Source organism: Pristis pectinata, chromosome 15 (genome assembly GCF_009764475.1).
Source record: "Pristis pectinata isolate sPriPec2 chromosome 15, sPriPec2.1.pri, whole genome shotgun sequence".
Classification (NCBI taxonomy): domain Eukaryota; kingdom Metazoa; phylum Chordata; class Chondrichthyes; order Rhinopristiformes; family Pristidae; genus Pristis; species Pristis pectinata.
In genome coordinates this window covers 9,263,771-9,286,221 of record NC_067419.1, presented here as the reverse complement: position 1 = coordinate 9,286,221, position 22,451 = coordinate 9,263,771, and the positions used below count along the sequence as shown (strand labels likewise).

The 22,451-nt window shown below is 43.9% G+C and overlaps 1 protein-coding gene across 17 annotated transcripts in view; it reads right to left on the bottom strand.

The window, feature by feature from the left end:
* The window catches only part of nrcama (neuronal cell adhesion molecule a), a 370,822-nt gene that overhangs the window by 219,182 nt on the left and 129,189 nt on the right, over positions 1–22,451 (bottom strand). For all 17 annotated transcript variants that reach the window (XM_052029796.1, XM_052029800.1, XM_052029805.1 and 14 more), the window contains one exon: positions 4,678–4,757. The gene's annotated coding sequence lies outside the window, so the exon portion shown is untranslated. The remainder of the gene's footprint in view (positions 1–4,677; positions 4,758–22,451) is intronic.

The following is a 22,451-nucleotide window of genomic DNA, read 5'->3' as shown; positions in this document are numbered from 1 at the left end:
ATCGATGGATGAGAAACAATAACTGTGTTTGCCACTGAAATCCATGTATGGAAGTTGGAAGTAATCCGGTGGAGTTCACTTTGTTGCTGACCTGTAGAAGGAAACAGGTATTTGTATGTGGACGACCACGGTTCGGATGCTTTTCGGGGTGAGGAAGTCACTACCGAGTAAACACTGAAGTGTCGTTTGGGTTCCATCGTGGAACATTTGGATTTCGTATGTACTCTCTCTATGTTTTTCTACATCTACATCTTATCTTCAGACAACGGTGGTTGTTGAAGAAGCCCTTGCTCATGTTTCACCTTATGGCTTGCGGAACTGAACTTTAAGAACCATTCCGGAACTGGAAGTTTTGGACTTTGTCACACACACACACGAAGAGTTTAGTTTTGGGGTTAACGTTCGAGGTTTAACATTTTTGAATTCTAACATACTAACATTTTTACTTTTATTTTACGTATTATCATAAGTAGTGATTAATAAAATAGTTTTTAACACTGAATCATGCTCAGTGTGTTTCTTTTGTTGCTGGTTTGTGACAAACTGAATGAGTTTGGCACAACATGGTGGGCTGAAGGGCCTGTTCCTGTGCTGTACTGATCTATGTATGTACACGCGAGCTCTAACTGGTGGAAAGGGTCAATCACAATGACAGGCAGAGAGAGGAGAGTGGACTGAACTGAGCTCTCTTACGTCACGAACAAGGAGATTGCAAGAGCTCTCCCAGTCAGAGCTCAGCAGGAAGCAGAAGACTGGCAAAGCTGAAGACCTGGGGGTGCGGGTAACAATCTGACTTGTTTTCAAAGGAAAGCAATGCTTCTGAGCATCTGTATCGGGTCATGAGCCATTTTATAACGACATTGCATTAAAGTGACAAACTATGTCTATCATATACAGGACAGAGAAAGATCCACAGAGCTTTTCCCTTCAATATTTCCTATTCATGTTTAGCTTCTTGCTCACTTCTTCCATTACACCACATTTTCACATTGGGCAGGCATGGTAGTGTAGCACTTGTGCAACACTTTACAGCGCCAGCGACCCGGGTTCAATTCCGGCCACTGTCTGTAAGGAGTTTGTACGTTCTCCCCGTGTTTGTGTGGATTACCTCTGGGTGCTCCGGTTTCCTCCCACATTCCAAAGACGTACGGGTTAGGAAGTTGTGGGCATGCTATGTTGGCGCCGGAAGCATGGCGACACTTGCGGGCTGCTCCCAGAACACTATGCAAAAGGTGCCTTTCACTATGTGTTTCGATGTACATGTGACCAATAATCTTACCTTATCTTATCTTATTCCCCCCTTCCCCCCCATTTCTTTCTCTCTCTTTCGCAGAACAAGATCCTCCCTTTAAACTGGGAGATAGCCAGACCAGGCATCTCTACCTGCAGAGCAGGAGTGAAAGCGTCCATAATGCTATTGGTCTACCAGTTTTCACAGTCACCAGGAATGTTTGGAACATTTATGGGTAAGCCTAGTAATTTCTAAGGTAGGGACATGTTCCACACAGATTTGTGGGCCAAAGGGCCTGAATTGCGCTGTAGGTTTTCTATGTTTCTAATTTGATACCACCGAGTTCCCTTTCACTCCAGCAGAAGAAAGCCAGTAAAATGCCAGCAGTTACTGGTGCCAGCACTGCACATACAAAAGTTCTAATCCCTGGTCACAGGCAGAAGAGAAAGTGGGACTGGCCTTTCCTGCTCATCCCCAGTAAGTCTATTCAAGTCCCTAGATTGGCATAGATTTTTAACACTAATTCCAATCTTTGCAAAGGACACAATTGTGACAAATTTGCATCAAATCAAACATTCAGACTCCTGTTCTTGGGCATTAACATTGCACCAGCCATCTGCAAATAAACACATTACCATTTTGTGTTTTGGGGAAAGTTCATGTATTGCTGGATTTCTATTTCCCCACTGAAAAAGTGACATTAAAATTTCCTTTTCCTGCTGATGCGAGGGAGCTAAATTCACAAAGCTGTCCTTGTTGATATACATGCCACTCAAACAACAACAAGAACAAACTGCATTTATGTAGCATCTCTAATGCAATAAAACAGCACAGGATTACAATCAGAAATACCTATGGCATGGAACAATATAGAAATATAAGGAAAGGTGCCCAAAAGCTCATCCTGGTCATAAGGGGGTTCTCTCCTGACTCCCCAAACTACCCAAGAGTAGATTCCGGGCAGTAGAAGCCAACTCTTATTATAGAGTGATGGAGAAGCTGCTTGCAAGAACAATTGACCTCAATAAACTCAAAAGGAATCTAAACAGAACCAAATTCAACAGCCAGGTTTTCTCTGTAAACACTGAAATGTTTGTTATGCATTTTTGGCCAAAGACACGAATTCATGTTCTTATACACGTGAAGGCCTTGGTTAAAATCATAATGGAACCTCCACTGGGCAGGTCAGCTACCAAGATTATCACACTACAACCTCATGCAAGATGGCAGATTCAGATGTACCAATAAACACAAAGACTCTACAGAAATTTGGAGCAACAAACAATCTACTGGAGAAACTCAGTGGATCGAGCAGCATTGGTGGGGGGAACGGCATTGTCGACGTTTCAGGTTGAAACTCTGCATCAGGACTGGTCAGATGGGATCACCAGGTGCACCACAGAAATTTCACAGGTCTACAACTCAGACAACTGGAATTTCAAAGTGGAAACTTGTGTAATAACAGCAGAGTCACAAAGGTTGAAATAATATTCTTTCTCTAATTAACTTCTAATCTTGATTTTGAAACCCACAACCAATTAAGATGAATAAATGAACTACTTTTGGGAACAGAATTACTGAGGCAATTAATTGGAGATCCTAGAGAGTTTGCATGCTGGTGATTAACAAAAGTAGTAAAGCTTCTATTAAATTTAGAAGCAACCTTTCAAGCTGGAAATGCTTGCTCTCTTGATAACAAGAACTACCCGCCTTTAGTAGCTTGATCTGGAAGGACTTGCTTTCAATGGGAACTTGCACATCCAATGCAACATATCCACAAGCCAATGTGGCTGCTACCAACAGCTTTTGCTTTAGGTTTTCCTCAGTTAAAACCATGGTACATGCTACAAGCTATGCTGGAAACAGGGTAGTTTTCTAATGATCTCAATGCATGGGAATCAGTGTATGTAGAGTTGGCGGGTGCTGGTGACCCAACCTGACAAATCATCAAGGTGACGGATGGCCAACAAGACAGACTCTGCAGTGCAAATATCAAAGCATCAACCAGGGGTAGTTTGAAAACAAGATGGGTGGAGATCGTGGGAGGTATGGGGCTGGAGCGAACAGAGCAGGAGAGATGATTTGATGCAATTACTATGGGGAAGGTGGATGCTACCTGACTGCAGAGCTGGGAGAAATTTAGGACCGCGGCATAATCCTCATAGAAGAAGTTCTCGTGGCATAACAGTAGAGTGTGCATCTGTGGAGGGAGAAATAGTTAATGACCCTTCATCATAGGTCACTGACCTGAAACATTAACTCTGTTTCTTTCTCCACAGATGCCAACTGACCTGCTGAGTGTTTCCTGTTTATATTTCAAATTTCAAGCATCAACAATTTATTTGCTTTTCAATAATTTATCAATGTGTCGCTTGTGCCATTTCCACCATTTTGTCCCCAACATAAAATGGCTCCTTTATGGCATTATAATAAGCGACTTACAAGTTGGTAAAAGTCCAGGAACGATTGCAGTTGGGGTCTGGGAATATTTTGTGTATTTGCATGACCTTACAATGCCTGTCACTTCAACAGAGCTGTTGACTCAGTTATTTCAATGGTAAAGCAGTTGTCAGTTATGCATATAATAGTGTGGAGGCATTTATATAGGAGCATCATAAACAATCATTTCTGGGCCTTTCTGGTATACATGAAAAGATGTCCACAAACATTCACCTACCCATCAAATGTCAGTGCAGATATGCATCTAATGAAAAAAATCATGAGCACAAAATATTTTCAGTGCATCAATGTGAAAGTGCACTACATTTCTGCCTAATGCTTCACCAAAAACTCAGTCACCCACCCCACTAATATTTCATCCTTGCTGATTTTCCCAAATTCAACTGTCCCAAAAACTCCATCCTCTCTCTGCTTTTTTTTCTATTTTCTATTTATTTATTTATCAGTCACATGTACATCGAAACACACAATGAAAAGTGTCTTTTTGTGTTACTGAGAATGTGCTGGGGGCAGCCCGCAAGTGTCTCCACTCTTCCGGCGCCAACATAGCATGCCCACAGATCCTAACCTGTATGTCTTTGGAATGTGGGAGGAAACTGGAGCACCCGGAGGAAACCCACGCAGACACGGGGAGAACGTACAAACTCCTTACAGAGAGCGGTGGGAATTGAACCTGGGTCGCTGGCACTGTAATAGCGTTATGCTAACTGCTACACTACCGTGCCGCCACAGTAGTGTTACTTCAAACACCCAATAGCACAACAAACTGGTAATATAACAATGTTGTCACTTCATGCACTGCACAAATATTTTAACCATATGTTTTAAGAAAACATCAAGCAAGCTTGATTGCACATGCCAATGGATACTGAAATCAATTTCAACACATCCAGAGATACTTGACCAAAGCTTTCAAATACAGCTGTTATTCTTTCTTACACTGACAGTAATGGTGCACAGAAAGGAATGAATGTGTGCACACTTACCCCAAAGCTTCACAGTTTCTGCTGCACATCCAGTAAAAAGCACCGCTTGCGGACACTGCTCTTATGTTAATCCAAGGAGCCTGCAAGTAGAAGCACAAAATGTCAAGACACAATAGACAAAAAAAAGAGCTCTGTAGTTTGCCACCAGTGGAAAGTGGATTTTAGGTGAGCTGCCGGTGTCTGTGAGAAATCCAAGCTCTGGAAATTAGAAATCCCCGAGAGAGTGAGGGGGAAATAAAATACCAAATGTACCGACATTAGCATTAAGTTGATAGATCTGTCTTTTGACGTCCCCCCTCCCCACTTCTCTTCCTGCTGTAGCAGGGAGAGCTTCATGATGAATGGGAGGCGATCTCTCTCCTCTTTTACTGTCGCTTTCTGACTAATGGACCATGCAGTTTCACTGTTCCTCTCACTTAAAAAGATGTCAATAAGTGCTGCAGTCACTACATCTGCACCGTATGTGACTGGAGGTTAGAAACCTCCTCAGGGATGCCTTTTGCAAGCTCACAAAAATGAAAAAATAGATTCTGCTCCAAACCAGTCTTGTTTCCAGAATCTAAGTAAAAATTTCCTCACTTTCAATGTCTTAATTAAAAAAAGCAATGTAGCAAAGAAAAAATCACTATCAGTGCAGAGGAAGTTCGGGTGAATCTTTCTCCACTTGAACAGGGAAGACTTAGTTGCATTGTGTTCAAAACCAAATTCTTTGTAATAAGGGGACTCAAGTTCACCTGCCATTTGGGAAGTTGGGACTTGCAATGTAGCACAGGTCCAAGAATTAGTCCCACCACCTTCTTGGAAGCGGGGTGAGAACAAGACCACACCAATGGTAAAGCACATGACTGAATAGCCAGCTAACTCACGCCAAGCACCACTCATAATCAAAATGGTCAAGTTCTTAAGGACATTGCTGCCACACCAGTTCTGTAGCAGGTGGTGAGAAAAGCAGAACAGGGGATGGGCCCCTTGAACTGAGCTCATCAATCCACCCACTGCAGACGAGTCTGTCCCTGTGGGTGGAAGTGACCACTGCCCAGTCCTTGTGATGGCAAGTTCCTGCCTTGAGATTGAGGGCACCTGCTATCATATTGTTCAGCACATTGTTCTAAATAGCATTGATTCAGAACATTTTTCAAAATTTAGAAGTCATGAGGCTATGTGGGCAGTAGCAGAAGATGATGTAAGCTTGTGCTGATTGGAAGGGTGAGAAGGGACTTGATTGAACCCCAACGATGCTGAGGGATCTTGTCAAGATGTACAAGGAGAGGATGCTTCCTCTTGTGGGAGAATCTAGAACTGTTTAAAAATAAAGGATGGGTCTTTTAGAGTCATGGAGCACAGCACAAGAACAGGCCCTTCGGCCCAACTGGTCCATGCCAACCAAGATGCCCATCTAAGCTAGTCCAATTTGCCCACGTTTGGCCCATACCCCTCTAAACTTTCCCTATCCATGTACCTGTCCAAGAGTCATTTAAATGTCATTAATGTACCTGCCTGAACCACTTCCTCTGACAGCTCATTCCATATATGCACCACCCTCTGTGTGAAGAAGTTGCCCCTCAGGTTCCTATTAAATCTCTCCCCTCTCACCTAAACCTATGCCCTCTAGTTCTTGATTCCCCAACCCTGGGAAAAAGACTGAGTGCATTGACCCTATCTATGCCCCTCATGATTTTATACACCTCTATAAGATCACCCCTCATTCGCCTATGCTCCAATGAATAAAGTCCAAGCCTGCTCAACCTCTCTCGATAACCCAGTCCCTCGAGTCCTGGCAATATCCTCGTAAATCTTTTATGTATTCTTTCCAGCTTAATGGCATCTTTCCTATGTCAGGGTGACAAAAACTGAACACAATATTCCAAATGCGGCCTCACCTACATCTTGTACAACTGCAGCATAATATCACAATTTCTATACTCAATGGCCTGACTGACGAAGGCCAGCGTGCCAAAAGCCTTCTTCACTACCCTGTCTACCTGTGACGCCCCTTTCACAGAACCATGGACTTGTACTCCTATATCCCTCTGTTCCACAACACTCCCCAGGGTCCTACTGTTCACTGTGAAAGTCCGGTCCTCATTTGTCCTCCCAAAATGCAACACCTCACACTTTCCTGAATTAAACTCCATTTGCCATTCCTCGGCCCACTTACCCTTCTGATCAAGATCCCTTTGTAATTCCTGAAAACCATGGTCTGGAAAACCAACTATTTTAGTGTCATCTGCAAACTTACTAACCATATCTTGTACGTTCTCATCCAAATCGTTGATATAGATGACAAATAGCAATGGGCGCAGCACTGGCCCCTGGGGAACACCACTAGTCACGGGCCTCCAGTCCGACAAACAACCTTCCACCATCACCCTCTGCTTCCTTCCATCAAGCCAAATTGTGTATCCCCTGCAATCTAACTTTCCAATTTTTTTTTGAGACAATTTTGTTCTCAGTAGGTCATGAATCTTTCTCGCAGGGCGTTGGAAGCAGAGACTTGAATATTTTAAGGCAGAAGTCGATAGACTCTCGATAAACAAGGGGGTGAAAGATTACTGGGAGTAGATGGGAAGGCCGAGTTGAGATTCCAAGCAGATCAGCCATGATCTTGACAAGTAATGGAACAGTCTTGAGGAGCTACTCCTGCTCCTAATTTGCCCATTCATCGCATGACATTATCATTCCACCAATACTGTTATGGCAGCAGACTGTTATGAGGACAGGGTGGGAGTAGCACTAAGCAAACATAAAAATGAAATATTTGTGTAGTGAGCTACTCCGTGTTAAGCAGGAGCAGCACAACACAGACAATGTCACAACCAGTGGGTCAGACCAGAGCACTGAAGTCTGGAATGGTGAGGGATAATTAAACAACGAATGATCATCTTGGTATATCAGAAAACCAACAGGACCAGGAGACTCCTTGAACAGCTCCTCTTCAGCCCAACATACAAGTGCCCAAGACAAGTGTATACAATGATTTCAGCTGGATGTCAAGGTGATAATTCATCTCAGATTCCTTCCAAGGTTCCAAGGTTCCACCATCACCAAAAAAAAACGTGCAGCCAATTCAATTCACTCCATGCCAGAGGAGGATACATGAAAACTCATGGGACTCAACAACATTTGACTCAACTGCACTTTCTCTGTAGCTGTGACACTTTACTCTGTACTGTTATTGTTTTCACCCATACTACCTCAATGGACTCTGTACTAATCCAATGTAACTGCACTGTGTAATGAACTGACCTGTATGATCGGTACGCAAGACAAGTTTTTCACTGTACCTTGGTACAAGTGACAATAATAGACCAATACCAATATTCTGGATGCAGGGCTGAGAGATGTTCTGGTACCAGCCAGGCCCCAGCCAAGCTTTTCCAGTGCACTTCCCACATAGTTAACTGCACGGTAACATCAGCCAACAAAAATCAAGGAAAAACTTTCCATTGCTTGAGGTTGCAACTAGTTCAAAGGAACATGCCCTCTTCTTGTTACTACCATCGGGGAGAAGGTACAGGAGCCTGAGGACCCACACTCAACAATTCAGGAACGGCTTATTCCCCTCTACCATCAGATTTCTGAACGGTCCATGAACCCATGAATGCTACTTTGTTCTTCCTTTTTTTTGCTCTATTTATTTATTTTTGTAATTTAAAGCAATTTTATGTCTTTGCACTGTACTGTTGCCGCAAAACAACAAATTTCACATTGCATAAGTCAGTGACAGTAAATTTGTTTTTCATTCTGATGGCTGTGGTCTGCAACCAATAGCTCAGCCCAAAGTCATCTCTGGAGGAGTGCCTCAGGGTGATTCAAGACCCAACAATCTTTAGCCATCATCAATGACCTTCTCTTTATCACAAACACAGAAATGGGCATGTTCACTCATGATTACCGCCTTCAGTTCCATCAGAAAACAAAGCACTCTTCACTTGTATAATGAGCAACATTCAGGCTTGGTTTTCGAAGGAAGTGACATTTGCACCACAAAGTTTCATGTGATGAATGCCATCAATACTCAGCCTGTCTACTTTCATAGCAGTATCCCCCCTGATGAAATCTTCATATTTATCATCCTGGATGGGATGAGAGGTGAGGGAGGGGTGGTTGGTGAACCATTGACTGGAACATTAACAAGACCAACTCCGTAAATGCTGTGGCTAGATCACACTAGAGGCTTGAGTAACCTACAGCAATTAAGTCACCTCCCAAAACTGCTCAACTGTGATGGGAAACTCTCCACTCAGCTAAATGAGTGCAGCTTCACTGACACTCAAGATGTTCGACAACATCCAGACCAAAGAAGCTCACTTGAATGGCATCATAAATCACCATGTTAAACATCCACTCCCTCCGTCACCTCACAAGAGGGCTGCAGTGTGTACCACAGACAAAACGGACTGCAACAACTCAACATGAATTCTTTGATAGGACTCCACATCCATAACCTCAATCACCCAGCAGTGCCCGGCCAGCGAACTGACAGATGGCTTTTCTACCATACAACAGTTCTTCAAGGTAGTGGGAACAAATAACGTGCCGTCATCAAGGGTCAGGATCCAGGGAGATGCAGAAGCACTGAGTACCAATGAAAATTGCTACCCGCCCTCCATCTCATTTCCTCAGCCCAAATGTAAAGAATATGCATTATTTTAAAAAAAACAGCAATCCTATTTTAAAAGTTTTTATTTGCTCTGGTTTCATCACCACAGGACAGAAGTTGAAAACTGCATCCAAAACAGCACTTGTGTAAATCTCCATAGAGAACCGTGACTGCGGCAAAACAGCTTGACAGGCCTGCCTCCTCACAATAGGTACAGTTATAAAATCCTCCTTGTTTGAATCATCAATAGATTCCATGCGGAACCGAAGAGGACTCTCCAGGAAGGAGAAAGGTTCTTGAAAGGGAACTGTAACGAGGCAGGGAGGGAGGGGGGACAGTTTTCCTTTATGCTTGATGTGGCCTATTGTTACTCCTTCTGAAAAGAGACGACTTGAGCTCTGATGTGCGCTGCTTTGGGGAAAGCAAGATGGGGGGTGGGGTGAGGGAGGGGAATTAAATTTGAACATCTGGATGTGTTGGGGGAGTGCATTGGCAGGAAGAGTCATGTGAGCAAGGGCAGGAATACATTGCTTTCCCTGACTAAGATCCATTGCAGTACCACCCTACAGGCTTCAATTTTTCACAAGATTGTAACCCCATTAACCTTACAAAATTCCAGAGAGAGAGGACTAACCCGATGGCTCTACTTTCCTTGCTAAAACACTGGCTGCAAGTTGGATAATTACCAGTTAAGATATCCAAAGACACAATAATTAAAACTAAGCAGAAATGATAAATTATGACCACGTTTATAAAGGTGTATTGTGCAATATAAAGTTATACTGGATTGAAAATCAGTGTTACTTCATCAGAAATGTTCATAGAGGACAATGACATAGGCAGCAGAGGAGAGAAGGAAAATGATCATCAGTTTTTCCAAGTGATACTGTATTCTTTAATATTTTATTTTCCAAACCCTCCCATTCCTGATGTCATATTACTTTCAACCAAAAGGAGCAAATTCAACTAGTGGCACAGTGGCACAGCTAGTAGAGCAGCCCAGGTTCAATCCTGACCTCCGGTGCTGTCTGTGTGGAGTTTGTATGTTCTCCCTGTGACCCCGTGGATTTTTCTCTGGGCGCTCCACACCCCAAAAATCGTGGAGGTTGGTGGGTTAATTGCCCACTGTAAATTACCCCTTAAGTGTGTAGATGAGTGGCAGAGTCGGTGGTGGGGAGTGAGTGGGTGGGAAAGTGAGGAGAATAAAATGGGTTAGAGAAGGATTTGTGTAAAAATGGGTGCTCAGTGGTCAACAGGGACTCGCTGGGCTGAAGGGCCTGCTTCCATGTTGTCCCTCTGTTACTCAACAAATAACAAGGAAGAGCACAGCAAAGCCCAAACTTATTCAATCACAGAATGCACATGTATACCCGACTGATAGCCAATCTATTCTGACTAGACCTTTGTGGTAGCATGTTTGGACTTTGCATTACAACCACACCTTTCACTTTGAGCAACTAAACCAAAATCCAAACAAGAATCCAAAATCAATGATAAAATGCTGCCAAACTGAAATGTTGTTTTGGTTTTTCTCTGCACTGACACTGCCTGATCTGCAGTGCATTTCCAGCATTTTCTGTTTTTATTTCAAAGCAAGAGTAACAAACTCAAGGGTCCAAATTGCCACATCTTGTTTCCACCTCCTCAAAACCCAAGATCTTTTAGTCTGTGTGGTCCTGACATCAGCTGCCCCATCCTAGCCTTTCTCCAACACGTAGCAATGGAGATGATCATCCAGCTGCAACTGATTTTTCCAACCAGTACAACCTTACATTCTATTTCTTCACCTTAATTCAAAACCCACTTCCATCAGTCTGACCACTGGCCCATCCCAGGGATTAAGAACTGTTTGACATCAGGTCTAGAATTATCCTTAGACACAAGAGATTCCACAGATACTGGAATCTGAAACAACACACACAAAATGCTGGAGGAACTCAGCAGGTCAGGCAGCATCTATGGAGGGAAATAAACAGTCGATGTTTTGGGTGAGACCCTTCATCAATTATCCTTTGCAGACATTAACTAGCATCATCTTGTACCACTCAGTAGAGCATGCACGGTTTCAAGAGCAGCTTCAGGTGAGACTGGGTGACTGTCAAACTGAACATTTTGGCGCGCTGCCTCACAGCACCAGAGACATTGGTTCAATCCTGACCTCTGGTGCTGGCTGTGTGGAGTTTGCCCATTCACCCTGTGACCACATGGATTCCCTCCAGGTGCTCCAGTTTTCTCCCACATCCCAAAGATATGGGTCAGTAGGTTAATCTAGCCGCAGTAGATTGCCCTGGGTGTGTAGTGAGTGGTCAAATCTGCGGGGAGTTGATGGGAATATGGGGAGAATTAAATGGAATTAGTTTAGGATTGACTTAAATGAGTGGTTGATGGTTGGTGTGGACTCAGTGAGTCGAAGGGAATATTTCCATGTTGTATCCCTCCATGACTCTGACTTATAGCGGTTTGGATTTACTTTTCAATATTGTTTACCATTACCTTACATAAAATCTCCTTTGATTGCACATTTAGGTTGAAGACAATATCTGGCAGGAGGCACTAACTATTAATTGTTACGTTTAGTCAGTTACAATTTCACTGATAACACATTAAATGCATCAACTAATTTGGCCCATTTGGGATATGGAAGCTTGTTAGGTCACCAGCTTTTTTTAATGCTCCATGACTGGTACACAACACATTCGAAGAGCATCAACATCCGTAAAGCCTCCAATAACTGTGATATAAATTCTCTTATGCTTCCCTTCCAGGCCAGAAAGCCAAAGGCACAGGAATTGGTCATTGGTTGTTAGTGTTAGACATGAGATACAGCTGTGTTTACCTGTTGTGCTCTGATTCTGATGTCAGAAACAGAGGCTGAACTACTGTATCACATGTTTAGTACATGTGACAAAGGGTGCATTTCTACCACAGGGTCTCCTTTGCATTTCCTCCTTAATAGAGTCATACAGCATGGAAACAGGCCCTTTGGCCCAACTAGTCTGTACCGACCAAGGTTCCCATCTGAGCTCGTCCCATTTGCCCATGTTTGGTTCATATCCCTCTAAACCTTTCCTATCCATGTACCTGTCCAAGTACCTTTTAAATGTTGTCAAAGTACCTGCCTCAACCACTTCCTCTGACAGATCATTCCATATACTGACCACTCTCTGGGTGAGAAAGTTGCCTCTCAGCTTCCTAGTAAATCTCTCCACTCTCACCTTAAACCTATGACCTCTAGTTTTTGATTCTCCTACCCTGGTAAACAGACTGTGTGCATTCACCCTATCTCTGCCCCTCATAATTTTATATACCTCTATGAGATCACCCCTCATTCTCCCATGCTCCAATGAATAAAGTCCCAACCTGCTCAACCTCTCTCCATGACTCAGTCCCTCGAGTCCCAGCAACATCCTCGTAAATCTCCTCTGAACTCTTTCCAGCTTAATGGCATCTTTCCAATAATCAGGGTGACCAAAACCGAACACAATATTCCAAATGTGGCCTCACCAACGTCATACAACTTTAAACAGAAAACAATGTAATTTACTTCCCTCCCTTTTTTCTCGGGGCACTCGGCTGAACTCAAGAGCTCAGTCCTCTAAAGCTGAACCATACCAAGTGGAAAACAAAACCCAGGACGTATAAGTAGAAAAGGGAATAGCCCCTCTGCATATTTTTTCCCTTCTCATTGTTGTGCCTGTGGTTGTTCGTGTTTAGTGCAGGCTGGGATGCGAAGAGAAGGCAACAATGGAGGGGAGTTGTTTTGACATCACACTCCCAGTCCTAGAGGTTCGACAAAAGGGCTATCCTTCAGTGGCTCCATACAGTGGAGCATACAGAGCATTCCCCTTTCAGTTCACAGCTATGATGAATGGCTATTTGAAATTGCTCAAAGCAACATGTATAATCTAGCCCACAACTATCTCTGAAAGCCTTTACTGGAGCCCTGTTTATGCAACCACACAATTAAGTCCTTTCGATGAACATATCAGATGCAGCACTCTCATTCCTTGCCATTCTTGTGCTAAAACTTCCTGCAACTTTTCTTCCAAGACACAAGCAATATCTGCCCATCACTTCATTGCCAGGATGTAGGAAAACATCAAGTAGAATGCACAGTGCTTAGATGATATTTCAGCAAAAATAAATCATCTGACAGTTCTTCCTTGGAGTATCTACCTTCCTCCCTTAATGACTTGCTGTTATAGCGATCGAGGACCATGGAGCAACGGCCATTTTGACAACAGGGTCACATGTTCTGCCATTGCTATGTCAATGGCCTTGGGGATATCTATGCACTATGGGTGGTCTCAGGATCACCCAGGTAGCCTTACTCAAAAGGCCAGCAGCTCCTGGTTACTGGAACATTCCAGAAGCAAAGAAAAGCAGTCGGGCTTTCTGCTGAGAGCAAAATTCAGTGACTTGCGTGCAGTTCTGATCACCAAGCTACAACTGAGGATTTGATTAAGCTGGAGAGGGTGCAGAAAAGATTCACAAAGATGATGCCAGAGCTTGAGGGCTTGAGTTATAAGGAGGGACTGGATCGGGTGGGACTGAAGGAGGCTGAGGAGTGACCCTATAGAGGTTTATAAAATTATGAGGAGCAGAGATAAGGTCACAGTCTTTATCCCAGGGTAGGGGAGTCTAAAATTACAGGCCATAGTTTTAAGATGAGAGGAGAAAGATTTAAAGGTGATTTGAGGGGCACATTTTACCACATAAGAGGATTGTGGGTATAGGGGACAAGCGGCAAAAGGAAATGATAGAGGCAGGTACAATTACAATGTTTAAAAGACATTTGGATGGGTACATGGATAGGAAAGGTTTAGAGGGATATGGCCAAACACAGGCAAATGGGACTTCACTGCGGGAGGTGTCTTGGTTGGCACAGACGAGTTGGGCTGAGGGGCCTGTTTCACTCTGCTGTTTAACTCTATGACTTCCATCTGAAAGTGAATCCACACATACACCAGGTGAGGACAGGAGTGCACTCAGCCATGACCCCTTATGCACTTGACCATTCCAGGGAGAGTTGGTGCCTGTGGATGCAAAAGTCAACTAAAGAAAAGTCAGTGCACAGGAAACAGAAGGTGAACTGAAGCCTTATTGAACATCAGTGGAATTACAGCTCAGACGGCAATCTTCACAACCTGGTCTCAGGCAACGGCAGCTGTTACAGCGTAGAGCAAGCAATAAAAAACAACTCAGAGACTTGCTTGCCATTACCATGGTTACGAGAGGGAGCTCCCAATGAATGCACAAGAAATCCCTGAAATGAGTGCTGTATTTGCACAAGGATCACGTAGTCATCATCAGACCAGAACTTCTTCAACAGATCTTTCAGGCAATAAATATTCCATGAAAAACACTACAATTGTTAACCATTTCCTCTGATCATTCATGGAAACTGGAAAATATTGCTATCGCTGGAACCACTTCCATGCAGCAGTAGCTCTGTATACAGCACAAATCTGAAGCACTGCAGTAAAGATTCCTTTTTATGGTGCCACTCCCAAAGAGCCAGGCATGTTCCTGCTTACAGTGTGAATCTTATACACTGCAAGAATTGCACTATATCCAGAACATATAGATATACTGTATATGGTGCAGGTACAAATCTGTACACAGTGCCACTCCCATACAGTTGCAGGGATGCCACTCCTCCACAGTACAGGGATGGATCTATACATGATGTCACTCCCATACAGTACAGGGATGGATCTATGCATGATGTCACTCCCATACATTACAGGGATGGATCTATACATGATGCCACTCCTCCACAGTACAGGGATGGATCTATGCATGATGTCACTCCCATACAGTACAGGGACAGTTCTGTACATGATGCCACCCTACACAGCACAGGAACAGTTCTGCACATAAGATTAAGATATCTTTATTTGTCACATGTACATCGAAACACAGTGAAGTGCATCTTTGCGTAGAGTGTTCCGGGGGCAGCCACAAGCGTTGCCATGCTTCCGGTGCCAACATAGCATGCCCACAACTTCCTAACCCGTATGGCTTTGGAATGTGGGAGGAAACCGGAGCACCCAGAGGAAACTCACGCAGACACGGGGAGAACATATAAACTGTTTACAGACAGTGACGGGAATTGAACCCCGATCGCTGGCGCTGTAATAGCACCATGCTAACGTTACCGTGCATGTCACATGGTGCCGGGATTCCAAGGAGGATTAGCAAACAGATCCTCGCACCATGGTACAGGAAGTAATTCAGGTTGGGGTGTTAAAAGGACTTTGGTTCTAATGGGGTAATATATTATGCGGAACAGACACAATCCTGTGAAGCCAGAAGAAAGAAACCTAAAGGCTGTTGACCACCTGGTACCAGGAAGAGGGACATCTTTCTGAACGGAAGAAGAACATGGAGTGGGAGAGGATCCAGTTGTATTCTGCGTAGACACCGACAGCATGGTAGGACTGAGGAGGAGGTCCTGCAGACAGCAGACCCACCAAAGTAATAATTCCTAAATTATTATTTGAGCCATGAGCAAACTGGCATAGGATTAATAGTATCAGAGAGATGAATGTGTGGCTCAACAACAGTCTGGGAGAAATGGGTTTCAATTTGTGGGCCACTGGGAAGGAGAGAGTTCAAGTGAATCAAATAACTAAAAAGGTAAACAAGGCTGCAAATTAAGTAAGCGGGAAAAGTCCCAGTGAAGGTAAATCTCAAGTGCAGAGAAGAACAACAGGAAGCAGAGCAGAAAAAACGATTGGGGTAGGGATAATCAGGTTGCATCAGGAAGGAACAGAGTATGCAAATAAAATTTTTCATTAACACATTGGGTCCGTGTAAGAAAAAAAATGGAACTAAAGGTAAATATATCTGTACTACAAAATTAAAATGTTAAGAAATTAGAGGAGTTTAAGTCAGCAAGGCAGAGAAAGATACAGACCCAATAAGGGCAAATGGGATGAGTGCAGATGGGCATAGACATAGTAGGCTGAAGGATCCATTTCTGTGCTGTTTGACTCACTCTATATCGCAAAACATTAACAAAGGTAAATTTCAGGGCTCTGTATCCCAGGGTAGAGGAGTCTAAAACTAATGGGCACAGGTTTAAGGTGAGAGCATTCAAAACAAGGTGGATGAATTAACAGCAGAAACAGGTGGGAAAGGATACAATGTGGTTGCCTTAATGGAGACTGACTGCGAGGAGACTTGAGGCTGGTAGTTGAACATCCATGAATGTTCAAAATCTGGGAAGGACAGGCAGAAGGGAGGAAATGATGGGAAAGCATTGTGAATCTTCAGGAGGTGAGGTGGTGCAATGAAGCCTGACTTTCATAGAATCCTAAGTTTTGGATTCAGCCTGGAAAGAACATAAACAGGGCCCCACTTAGAATAATTGGCAATGAAAACAGGTATTGATATCCTTGACAGAAAGCACTAATCAATAATCTTAAGTACTTTAAAATGTTTCCTTGCTCCCTTTCAAGGCCCATTTCAGTCACCTCGAAGACACACATTAAATCCAAGAAACACAGTGCACAGTTGGGCTGTAAGTTTAACTCCAGAGGGTAATTGCTACATCAGTTGCTCTCCCTGGATGAGGACTCATGGGGGCTGAATGTGTTGGTGGGCCAGCTTGTTGCAAGCAAAGTTCACACACTATCTGAGAATGTGCCTTTAGCCAGCGTTGCAGTAAGTATTGCAAGGTACATTACACAGAGCATTGAACGGAAGGTCAACACACATTTTGTACAAGGTTCCCAGCTGGGTTATTTTAAGACCCATATGACCCATGGTCTTACACAATCAAATCTGAACACAGGTCTTTTGTACACAAGCTCCGATCACTGCAGAGAGAGGAGTTTGCAGGGAAAAGTTGCATCAGTTGGCTGGCAGATCAGGGATGCTGGGAGAAGAAGTTCTGGTGGAGGACAGGTTCTGGTTTGGAAACAGCTGTCCTCGGAGTGCAATGATTATGGCTTTGGTGAGATGGGTGACAGTGAGTATGGTCAGTATGAGCAACTCTGCACTGACATTCAATAAAAGTTTATAATGGAACGGTTTGAAAGCTTCAACATTAGAAATCTACAGTGTGACATCACGGGTAAGGCAGATAAGTTCTTGGTTCTGACTGTGTGATAAGTTCTGCACTAACATATAGCATTCAACTAAATTTATTCAATAAACTTAATGAAGTAAATTTGATTAATGCTATTTTAAATTAATTAAAGAATGTGAACTCTTATCCAAGATGACTGCATCTGCAGTAAATGTCTACTGCTCCACGTTAAGGAGCTTGAGTTAGAGCTGCGAAAATTGTAAGATGTTGGGGACAGAGAAGGTTACCTGTACCATTTGCCCCAGGAGGCAGCCACATCTTCAGATTAAAGACTTCGGAATTGACACATGATGGGAGATCTGTACACAATGCCACTCCCATAGTGTGCAGGGACAGTTCTGTATACAATGCCACTCCCATAGTGTGCAGGGACAGTTCTGTATACAATGCCAATCCCATAGTGTCCAGGGACAGCTCTGTACACAATGCCACTCCCATACAGTACAGGAATGCTTCTGTATACCATGTTACTCCCATAAAGCGCTGGTTCTCACTGCAGTGGTGTTCCCAATAGTTTTGAGGCACATTATTTACAGGATGACTAGCATGGAGTCTGCTTAAATGCACAATGATATTATGTGGTGTATAAGGTTGTTTTGATGAAAAGAAACACCCTGCTCAAACGAGACCTGAGAAATTCCCGGGTTTCTCACAACGAAGCAGGCCTTAACCAGAGGGTAAACAGGTATTTTAAGTGCCCATTGTTACCTGGACAACCATCAGATGGTCCAAGATGTCCACCTTTCTCCAGGTATATTGCTCTGTACATGATCTCTCTCAGCCAATGCCAATGTTCTGAGCACCACAGCCAACACCAATCCTCACCACCATTTCCATCCAGCTCCTTTCTTGACAGTGCCCCAGTGCTTCCCTAAGCACCCTACCAGATATCCACCATATGTCATCTCTCTGAGCAGCAAGTCCAGCCCAAGCCTTTTCCTGACCAACAACCCTAACTTTCAACCTGTGATCATGTCTCCCCTCACTGGACTTGCCCCATCAGACATAGAAACATGGAAAGAGGGCACAAGAGACTGCAGATGCTGGAATCTGGAGGAACACACAAAATGCTGGAGCAACTCAGCAGGTCAGGCAGCATCTATGGAGGGAAATAGACAGTCAATGAATGGAGTGGAGACTCTTCATCTGAACTGGGGTGTCCAATCTCCCTTTGCTGATTATGGGAGTCCTTTAAGAGCTTCTATTATAAGCACAGAAAGAAATGTCAGCTTTCCCCAACAGCTCTAGGTAAGCAAAGGCATTACTTTGTACGGTAATGTCGATCGATTCGATCCGTGATCTGTGCCAGAGTAGATGTGACAGTAACTGGTGCAGGGGTACAGTAATGCTATGGGGTCACGGCAAGGTCAAAAAAAGAACCTCTATTCCTGATTTGTTTGCAATGGTCTTCCCTGACACTGGGCATGACATTGTGGAGACTGCAATGGGATCAGTCATTGTGATGATCAAATTACCTCGTGACATGAAGTCACTTGGCTCACACGTGGGCAATGTGCGCCTGTTGTAACTGTGGCCCGGTGAGAGGCAGCATCTTTGGGGAGGGTGAGACTGGAGTAAATATTTGACCAAAAAGCAATCAATGCAGGCTTCCTTCAAAGTGACCAGTCAATGCAACATTTCTTTCCTGCCCACCCCAACCCAAGATGATATTTTCTCGTGAAAGGATTTCCACGCATTAGCTGCACAGAGGGACCAAAGCGGTTCTTAATCACCCTTTGAGATTACAAACATGTCACGAAAGGCAGGAACTTGAGCAAGGGTATCTGGGTTCACTCAATGCCCTGCAGAGGAACCTCCTGCCACTGCCTGGGCCACTTTGAAAGGCAAGCTGAAAAGCACAGCGGTTGCCACTGTCTGAATTAGACCTCTCAGACCCCACAACAAGACTAAACCCAGTTTTCAGGGAACAATGAGGGCACAGTTAAAAGGTTTCTTTGCAACATTTTCAAGTGAAATCCCCTTGACGCACAGTATTGTTCGAGGCTATTGTTCTCTAAACCCCTTACCCACCCCAACCCCTCCCTAACAGCCATGCAGATTCTCAGAACTCATTTCCTTGCTGCCACTATCCATTGAGGAAAAAAATACCTTCTAGCTAAATAATCCATGCCACTGAAGTGTTTTGGTACAGTCAGAGACCCGTCAACACCCATTGATTTGGAATTAGATTCATTCAGTTTAGTTTTGGCTTTAATGCATCAATTACTCAATGCAGCTCTGTTCTTTTGAATGGGTTTGCAGTTGGCTCCCCTCTTGGGTGACACATCCACTTGTAAAGTTTCCCCAGTGAGGAAGGCTCCTCCCCTCACCCGATGCCCTCTCTCTCTTGCACAGTCTGTAAGTAACCTCCATACGAATCAGGTGGATTAAAAGAGGGCAGAAGGCAAGCAATGATGACAGGCTATCTCACTCATGCTCAGTAAGCAGACATTCCGAGCACAAGAATGCATAATAAAAATAGAGACAGAGGGAGTAAACATGTCCTAAGCATTGACAGGACTTTGACGCAGGGTCTAGACTAACATCAGCAATATTTGCTGCAGTGCACTATACGGGACGTTATTTTGTTCCATCCGTCCTTCAGGTTTTCAGTGAGAGGATTCACTCGCCAGACCTCCTGCAGCAGAATTCTGTATAATTTAAGCCTTTCGAAATAAAGCATCCACAAGAAACTAATTCTAAATTCCACCTCCCTCCCCAAGGTAAGAAGGCCTTTTAGAATGAAGCAGCAAAAGTACTTCTGCACAGCCAGTGTCATGGCAACGTGGTCAGCCAAGTGTCACTCCACGAAAGGAAGATATGTAAAGGGATTGTGAGCATGTCAGAACAGTGAATGCTCAGAGAGAGTGAAAACTGCAAACAGACTGGAACTCTGTGAACAGCGGGTCGCTCACATATTTCAATGGGTTAATGTGAAACAGAGGACCAGGAGCTGGCCATTCTGCCCTTTAGGTCTGTTCTGCCATTCAAGCAGATCATGCCTCGATTCAATTGAATGCCCATCATTCCAAATCTCTAATCTGATCACCTCAGCTCACAGAAATTCAATTTACCCAAAATCCACAATCTTTAGGAGGATCTCCAAGGAAAGGTTATGTCTGTCTCTTGTGTTATGGCAATGGGAAAGGCACCCCTTCCATGTGCAACCTCATCACTAAAGGCCAAAGAATCACTAGGGACTGCCTACCTTCCCTGCAAGAAGGCGATTGGCTAATCCTAGTCAGGTGGTAGCAGCAACTCTTGCAAGAAGTCAATCGGTCAGATGGAAAATATTTCACTCATGCTGGCCAAGTTTTACATCAGCTTCAATAACCAAGACTCAAGTCGGACTGACCTCTTGGGATGACTGGGAATGCCTCAAACCAAAGCTCCCGGGATACTAAAATGAATTTTCACAATGTCAGCCTGCAAAATGAACAGTGAACATTTCAGTGACCTTCAATCCAGACTTGAACAGACCACATGTTCCTGGGATGCTCGTTACACAGGCAAAGCACACTGTATTCCACACTTCTCTTTCTCCCAAGAGAAATAGCGAACAGACATGTTGTGGGACTGGAGTTGGACACGGAACAGATCAATGAGTGCAACACACTCCCTTCCCTGGGGTTGAGCAATGAACCAGTTGGGTTTTTAGAATAATTTTTATGCAGGATTTTCTGGGTGCTAGCCCACAGATAACAGGATACAGTGAAAACTTGATTATCTGGCATGTACCGGACTTTGCCAGTGCTGGTAATCAACTACATCAGTTAACCTGATGTCGGCATGGATATTAAGCTCAGCTTCTTTCCCTTGGTCCAACTATTATTTGACATGGCCCATCCATTAGGCTGGACTTTGCCTCTCCTGACCCAGCCCTTCCCATGGTCTGGCTGCTCTCTCTGAAATGGCACACTAGATACTGGGTTACCAAGCTTTTATTGCGTCTTGAATCTCACTTCACTCCCTGCAGTGGCGAGATTACCACCTCTGGATTACTGAGGTGCAATAACCTCTGGTGACTGGAACTAGTGCACCCGTCATGGGCTGAAGGTGTTGAATGTACAGTGGTTCCTCTGTTCCTGGAATTGCTTCTTTTGACCTTGCAACCTGTGTATGAACCCAGCCTTGACTTGCTGGTTGATTCTCCCCTTAGTGGAGCTTAGGATCCATCAGGAAATGCAATGCAACTGATTGATTCCACAGGGTACAATTATTTACAATCTACTGCAACTGTTTAGCCCAACTCCCAGTGCTCTTGAAGATGGAAATCATAGATGCAAGTTTTTAATACAGTGTTGATAAAATCTCACTTCCAAAACTTAAATTCTTTTTCTTTCACGTCTTGCCCTTCCCACCTTCTTTGCTAGCTGGACTAACTTCCTTTCTCTCTTGGAGACACAAGAGATTGCAGATGCTGGAATCCGGAGCATCAAACAATCTTCTGAAGGAACTCAGCCGGTCAAGCAGCATCTGTGGGAGGAGAGGAATGGTTGGCGTTTCCGGACTGGATGCAGGGTTTCAACCCAAAATGTGTCGACAATTCCGCTCCTCCCACAGATGCTGCTCGACCCGCTGAGTACCTCCAGCAGATTGTCTGATGCTTTCTCAGTTCTGATGAAGGGTCTTCAGCCTGAAATGTTGACTGTTTCCGCTTCCACAGATGCTGCCTGAGCTGCTGAGTTTCTCCAGAATTTTCTGTTTTGAATCCTAAAGACGGGGTGCATGTGCAATGGAAACTTTCACACTTGATGGGGCACTCTCCTGAGACTGAGCTTTGTAGAGTGGGTGCAAAGTCTATTCCAGAGAGCATGTAGATGGGAAATTTGTTCCAATTGGCAGCAAAGGCAAAGCACCTTAAATCATTTCGAAATTGACATCAATTATGATATGGTGATATTCTACCTTAGTACAACCAGTTTTGAGCTGAGTTTGAAACTTGGAGCAAATGGACAAATACTTTTCCATGTCCTGGGAACCATATCTGCTTGCAAGCATTTTTAATAGAAACTAACACCATTTTTCTCAAATACATGATTAATTTTGCCGAAAGACAAAATATTACATCTG